The sequence below is a fragment of the Pteropus medius genome, unplaced genomic scaffold, assembly GCF_902729225.1.
Source record: "Pteropus medius unplaced genomic scaffold, Ma_sr-lr_union100, whole genome shotgun sequence".
Lineage (NCBI taxonomy): Eukaryota > Metazoa > Chordata > Mammalia > Chiroptera > Pteropodidae > Pteropus > Pteropus medius.
In genome coordinates this window covers 7198019-7205765 of record NW_024342471.1, presented here as the reverse complement: position 1 = coordinate 7205765, position 7747 = coordinate 7198019, and positions in this window count along the sequence as shown.

The window sequence follows — 7747 nt, the reverse complement described above, 5'->3', positions numbered from 1 at the left end:
AAGAGACTGCAGGGTGTTTAGCTGTGCATTCCTAACAACGAAAAATATTAACTTTCTGCTCACCATGTGAAACTTCGTTAATATTTTGCAGGGCTGTTTCTGATTTGCATAAATCAGGTTCATATCAAATGTGACCTGAATGTGTTTGTTGCCTGAAGGAATCAACTTCACGGTGGGGATGTTTCCTGAGAGCCTCTCACTGAGGATCCTTTGGCAGCTGAGGCATCCCCAGGATCATGTGACACTGGACCAAGGACACCAAGTGCCCTGGGCCGTGCAGAGACTTCGAGGAGAATGCTGAATTTGCTCCACTTCCTTCTTTTCTCACTTCTTTGTCCCCATATCTGGCTCCACGTGACTCTCCTCCAGGTGCACAGGGACCCTCAAGTTTTTCACAGAGATGGTTCTTGCAAAAAAAGGTCGAGAAAACCAATACTGTCATATGTGTCACGAGGCCTGAACAGCCCTGTGTGCTGCCGCGGTCAGTGTATCTTCCAGCCACAGGCTCACATAACATGAAGGAGGCCTAGAGAGGACGAGCTCTGGGGTCGCTTCGTGCAGGGTGTGGGGAGACCCTGGGGGGCTTGGCGCCCTCCTCTCACTGCAGGCTCCCTCTGCCCCAGCACTGGCACCTCCAGGATGTGGTCTCTTGTCTGTCACATTGTGAGCTTTCCCCCAGGGCAGAGTCATAGAACCAGAAGGCAGCAAGCGTGTCTGGCTTCACGCATCCCAATTTCTTACAGTACTGGTGGCAGAAGTGAAGCCAGAACAACACGGGGGACTCAGCAAGGACATGGCAGGGCAGTTGTAGGCCAGGACAAGAACCTCTCTTTTCACTGAGGCCCTGGACAGCCCTGCCCCCACCTCCCCCTGCTCTCTGCCAGAAGACCTGGGGTTGAATAGCGCCTTGCCTCATTCTAGCTGTATGGGAAGGGAATAGGCAGCTAACCTCTCTGAGCCTTGGTTTCCTTATCTGCAAAACAGAGATATTAACAGCCTCTCCTGGGGTGGTTGTGAGGATGACATGAAAAACTCCACGTAAGTGCTGGACATAGAACAAAAATAAACAAATAGCTAAAGTCTACTAACTATTGTAATGTGAGTGCTATAATTAACCACGTTTTTCAAATGGGGAGACTGAGGCATAGAGAAGTTAAAAATCCTCATAAGTTGAAGAACTGGAATTTGAGCCTAAGAGTTCTGACTCCCCAGCCCACACATTTAGTCATAATCACTTCTCAGAGCCTCAGTTTCACCATATTTAAAATGGATCTAATGAGAATTGGCTTTGAAAATTAAACTAGGTCATAAAAGAGACATGAAAACCTGCCATAAAAAAATATTGCTTTGTACAAATATCTTGATAGTCAGTGTAAGAAACATAGATTAGCAAGATCATGGCTCCACCTCGTGGTGTAGTCTGGGAACTGCGCCTCCATTACGGTTTCCCCCACCACCCCCACGCCACCCGCCTCTTAGCCCTGCCTGCGCATTCTTGTCAGTCTTTCTACGTAGCAGTGGGGGGCGAGCGCAGTTTTATGCAAAGATGGGGTTAAGGGCTTCAGTTATGTGGGACCAGCAGGCCCAACATTCCTGCTCATTCTCACCCATCGGCATCGGGAAGGTCCTAGGGTCCCCAGGAATCCTGAGGCCAGGATTCTGACTGTCTGTAATTCTAAATGTGTATCCATGGCAGATGTTGAAGTGTACCTTACACACCAAAAAAGTGGCTTTGGAGCAAGTTTTTTATACACGAGAGGAAGACAGAATACATAGGAGTGGGAACTGGGGATGCGGAGTTAGAGGGATAGAGGCAATTTTGCTCGTAGCCTCTGAGTCCTGAGTGGTTCAGAGCCAGTCCTGCAGCTGGTTTTACTCATCTTACTGGAATGCCAAAACCCTATGGGATGGAACAACTCCTTGGCTTCAGTGGTCCTCAAGAATACTTAAACCTTAAACTGTAAATCAGACCAACTGGCTGAAAGTGGAGGCATGGTCCCTGCCTGTCATTTCCCCATCAGAGCACCAAATCTTTGGTTTGGTTCTTAGAGGCTTTTCTGCTTCAATCAGCCCCATGCTGAAATACCTACCCTTGAGAGAGTCTGTCTTATAAGTTTTGAGCATACCCAAACCCAAGCTCTAATGAAGGAACTATTTGTGATTTGGCTTTGGGAGATTATTGGTGGGTGAATCAAGATGGGGTCGGAGAGTCCACAGTGACTCTCCTGGGTTTTGGCATCCTTGCTGTAATCCTGATAGGGGTCTCATGCTGATCCCACAGATGGGAGGACTGCTGAGTCTCTATAACTGACAGCAAAGAGAGACATTAGACGATGCCACCGTGAGAAAAACCTGTAGTGGCCATGGTTTCTCCAGAGACTCCTCCAATCTCTGGTCTTATCCCCCTCCCATTGCCTTACTACTCATCATTGAGGAAAAGACCGCTAGAGACTGTGCATATTTTACAGATGGGAGAAAAGGGGCACAGAGAGAGGACAGGTCTGGTATAAGGTCACCGGAGAGTTGGTAGCTAAACTAGGATTTGAACCCATGTCTCAGGATGCCCAGGCTGGCGTTCTTTCTCGTCATCTTCTCTGGCTTTCACTATAACCGTGGAGAACTCCCAGGAAAGCAGCAAGAGGGCTCGTGAAAGAGTCAGGCCCTCCCTGGCTGCCCAGGGAGACTGTAGGCTGCCCTTCCTGCTCGGCAGCGTGTTCCCATCTCCTCTCTTGCCTCCTCCCTGGGACTCAGTCTTGGAAAGAAAGCCAATGTTTGGCTAAAACAGCTCTCCTTTGTCTACCCGCCCACAGAGATATAGGGGATTTAGGAAATGGAACGGGAGCACAGTGATTTTAAAAAATTGCTTTGAGACTTTGAGCATATCCAGATCCACGGTTGCCATTATTATCCTCATTAATTAGGGGCTAGCTTGGGAGTAAGAGGGGCCCAAAAGGCAGGGCTTCTGAACCTCACTTTCCTGCAGCCCAAGCAGCTCCGCTTTCATCTGGTTTTCTCTGGGGCTGCCCAGAAACCCTCACTGTTGAGATGGTTCAGTTTGAACCCCCCTGGTATGACATGGACCACTGATTTCCAGCCTCCCTCCCACCTCTTCTGGTGACTCAGCAGAACCCCATGTTTGGCTGGGTTTAAATATCACTCGTAATTTCTGTTGTGTAGATTGAAGGCATATGCTCTGAAGTCAGGACAACCTGCTTTTGAAGCTTAGCTCCAGAAGACCCCCCTTTGTCTCTCTGAGTCTCAGTCTCCTCACCTATAAAGTGGAGTTAGTAACTACGGCTGCGAAGCGCTGTCGTGATGGCTGAACGAATCGTATGCCAGGAGCTCATCGTGATGCCAGGCTACATCCAAGTAATTTCGATCCACCATTGCCATTAAGATTAGTGCAAAGAGCCCTCAGGCAAGATTAGGAGGCCTGGGTTGTCATCGAACGCTGCCCTGTCCTCACCAGGTAGTCTTGGCCAGTCACATCCTTCCGGTGCCTCAGTTTTCCCATCTGTGAAATGGGAATCCCCCTTCCTGCTTTGCCCCATGGTTCCCAGGTGAGGGTCAAATGAGATCACCACCACAACAGCATACTTTGTGACCCTCAGGTTGCGGGGAGGGGTTTGCCCAAGCCTGGGAAGGAGCCCTGGAGCTTGCACCCTGCTCCTGGGCGTGCCCTGGACAGAGGATGGGATCCCTGAGGTTAGATGCTGTGTGGGGGTCAAAGTCCCAGGACTCTTAGCCTTGACAAAGGTTTCCAAGCTCAAACTTGGCCCTCAAAACAGCAGAGCTGCCTAAATTCAAAGAAGAGTAGGGAGGGGTGGCCATCTTACTCATCCTGTGTCTTGAAACATGGTAGTTACTCAATAAATGATCTTTGGATGAAGGATGAGATGTGTGGCCGATGGAGAGCAGATCTGGGCAAGGACAGGAGCTGGGAGACCTTTCTGGTCCAGAAAACCAGGGGACAAGGTCCTGAAGCAGAACAGTGACAACGAAATGGTTTGAATGGCCCCAGCGACTTGGAGAAGGTGGCCGTGGCACGTTTGGGTATGAGGAATGAGAGCGGGTAGAGGGAGCACAGGTACAGCCTGAGAGAGCAGGCAGGAGGATGTAAACTTCCCCAGGGGGCGGATGAAAGTGCAGACCAACAGGTGAGATGTCAGCATTCAGGGGAGGCAGGGCCCAGAATGGGCAGGGCTTAGAGCCACCCTGAGACTCCCCTAGGCCAACTGCCTGGCTTGTTTTTATCAAGCCCGGGCCAGGCCAGTTTCTGCATTTTCCTTCTTTTGAGGCACCTCCTACTTGGAAAGTAACTGGGGCTGGGAGCTGACAGCTGAGCTGACAGTCACAGTTGTCTTGTGCCTCAGTGCAGGGGGAGAGGGACAGAATCTTGGGGTTGGGGGGATCCCTTGGAACAGCCTACAAGTAAGTCAGGCCGCACTGGGTTCAGGGCTGAGCACCAAATACCTGGGTCCTAAAACCAACTTTGTTTCTTGCTTGCTAGGCGACCCTTGTTCTCTCCCAGCCTCAGTTTCCCCGACTGCACAACCAGAAGGGTAGATGAAAGCAATGTTCCTCAAAGTCTTTTCCCCCAATCCACCTGTGCAGCTTATTACATAAACCCAGATTCAAGTTCCCCATCCTGAAGCTACTGAGTCGGAAGCTCTGAGGAGCTAGGTCGGGGTGTGGGGGTGTGCTGGGAACTGCATTTGACATGCTATCCTGGGGAGTCTGTGTTCACCAGGACCCAAGGCACAGTGATGAAGCGGAAAGATCTTTATTGTGGCCTCTGAAGACGTGGTCCTGATGCTGCCATACTGTCCTGGCATGTGGCCCTGGGCTAGTCCCTTTGCCTCTCTGGGCCTCAGTTTCCCCATCTCCAAACAGAAAAAGCTATCCTTCGATCTGCAAGGGGGTGGGAGGTTGTGTTTCCTGAGTGCCTGCCAGGAGCCCAGCACCCCATGCCAGAGCTTTCAGGCCAACTGTGTCCTTGAGTCACAGACACTGACTCTACTCCAGAATCATGTGCAAAGTGGAAAATTTAATCCTTTGAGAGCAGGCATGGGTGGCACTGGTGGAGTGCCTGTGTCCAGCAAGTGAGCCTCAGGCTGTCACAGAAAGAAGGCACAGTTGGGAGCTCGGGATGGCCCTCTGTGCCTGAGCTCAGACCGCAGGGCATGGTGGTGGGGAATCTCAGGGGTGCAGGCCTCCGGCTGGGTGGGCAAAACTCTCACACAGGGCGGTGCCGGGAGAAGGAAATAGTGGTGTATGGTAGACTAGGCCTATCCCAGTGGTCTCCTCTCTTCCCTCAAGGCCTTGACGGAGGCTCCAGCCTTTCCTACCTTGTCCACCTCAGCATATCTAACACCACCATCAGGTTCCTCTCCTCCTCAAGAACCTTCCATAGCTCCCCACTGCCTACAGGAGAAATCCCACACCCTTCAGCCAGCCTTCCAGGCCCCGATCTCCTGTTGCTCAACTGCTCTGATCAGACTTGTCCTTTTTCTTTTCCCCAAACCCTCTCAGCTTTCCTACTTCTGTGCCTCTGCTCACTGGGCTGCAGCGAAAGAGAACAGGCTCTGAAATAAAAAGCGGCCATGTTCCACTTACCTGCGTGCGAACTCGGGCAAGCAAGTCACTTACCCTCTCTGAGCCTCACATTCTCATCTATGACGTGAGAACAATACCCTTCATCCTCCAGAATGGCTGCGAGGAATTCACAAGGTAAGGAGTGAGAAATGCCTGCCACGGCTCCTGGGACTCGCTAGGCGTTTGCTGCATGGTAGCTGCTTTCCCATCCATCCTCCTCCCTCTGTCAAACCTGACCTGCGTTAGCTGGTTTAAACTCGAAAGGTCACTTCTCCCCTTCATGCTTTGCCTGATCCAAAGACCAACCCAATTACGCCAGAAATCACAAGGTTATTTTTATCCAAGGAGCCCTGGAGTGGGACTGTGGGTCCTACCTGCTCCAAGATTCCCACATGGTTTTGAGGAGACCATGGCCAGAAGCACTGGGATAAACAGGGCAGAAAAAGAAAAGGCCGTTTTGGGCTGGGATGGCACTGGTGCAGGGGAGGGAGAGCCACACAGAGCAGAGATTCTCCTGCAGCTGGAGCAGCGTGGAGTGTGGGAGCCATGCCAGGGAGCGGGGTCCACTGCTTTCCAGATGACGTCATCATCTGGAAACCAGAGACCCTCCCAATGGGTGTCCCACCAAATAGGCTAACGGAATACAGAGATGACCACCACCTCCAGGCTAAGCCAACATGCAGAAAAGTGTGCATGGCAACGCACAGGCTTACACACACACACACGACACACACACACACACAGCATACACACACACACACACACACGACACACACATCACGCGACACACAATACACATTCAGCCTTCCTCTGCTCTGCCACTTGCTTGTTATCCCATAAGACCACTCCACCACTTCCCACCCCCCTCAACAAGAATAGTACTTTTTCTAGTCGTCGGGCTACAACTGAGACTTTAGGTGTGGGGTTGAAGGTCAGGGTGGCGAAGCTAGGAAAGAATGAAGTGAGCTTCACAGGCGGTAGACACAAGGCTCCATGACATTGTGACAAGACTGCTGAAGTAGCCATTTTAATGAACCTGGAAGGGCCTTTGAATAAATGAGGCTAACAGAAGTGACACTATGCAACTTCCAAAATTAAATCATAAAAATTTTGCGCCCTTGGGACACTTACTTTTTGAATCCGGCATGTGAACAGGCCACATACAGGTAGGTGTTCTGGTTGACAGCCCCTGTCACCCACCACGCCGTCAAGTCTCTCCCAGCTGTTCTTCCCAGCTGGGACATACTGGAGCAGAGTTAAGTTGTCCTGACCCCCAAGATCTGGGAGGAAACTAAAATTATGTTTTAGGCCACCAAGTTTTGAAATGGTTTGTTACTCAGGATTAGTAGCAACTAAGTAAGCTTTTTTCGAGGCTTTTAGAATGTTTTTTGTCAACTATAACTGAAGTGGATTTACGTGAGAAAACTCACTGCATCTCTTGCGGTGAAATCCGCTGCCACCCAGTGCTTCCAGGAGCCCTCCCCACTCACACGCAGACCCAGAACCCCTGCAACTTGGAGAAGCATCCATGGTTTATCAGTGAAACCTCAGTATCATCCAGCGCTGGTGGAAATGCTTAGCAGAGGCTCTTCTCCCTGCTAAATTTAAAACAACCATTCATTTGATTTTGCCATTGTCACCTCAGGATGCAGTGGCCGTCCAGAGGCTTGAACAATCAGGCTAAGCGTCAAAGACCGCCTTGTGAGTCAGCAGCACAAATCTCATCAGGCCTCAGGCCTGTTAGTACCTGTCACTTCCCCAGAAGTCCAAGCATTCTAGACCTTCTATTGTCATTTAGACCCTCAACCCCTTGCTACTCTGCTACGAATTCTAATTGACCCAACTCTGTCTCTTCCTCCTTCTCTGTTCTTCCAAATCTTTCCGTTTTCTCACTTTGAAAGAATATCTGAGCATGTCCTCTGACTTTTACGAAATCATAGCCAATCGAACGACTTTTAAGAAATCATGGCAAATGAATGATTTATAACTCAAAAATTTCCCCAAAAGTTTAAAAATTCTTCTTAAGAATTGACTACCAGAAAAAAAATTAATGAAGGATGTGGGTGGGTTTCAGTGTCTGAGGAAGGGGTGTGAGGAGCCTACGGAGAACTTCACTGCTCCTCCCCCAGCAGAGGACCATGGGATTGATGGG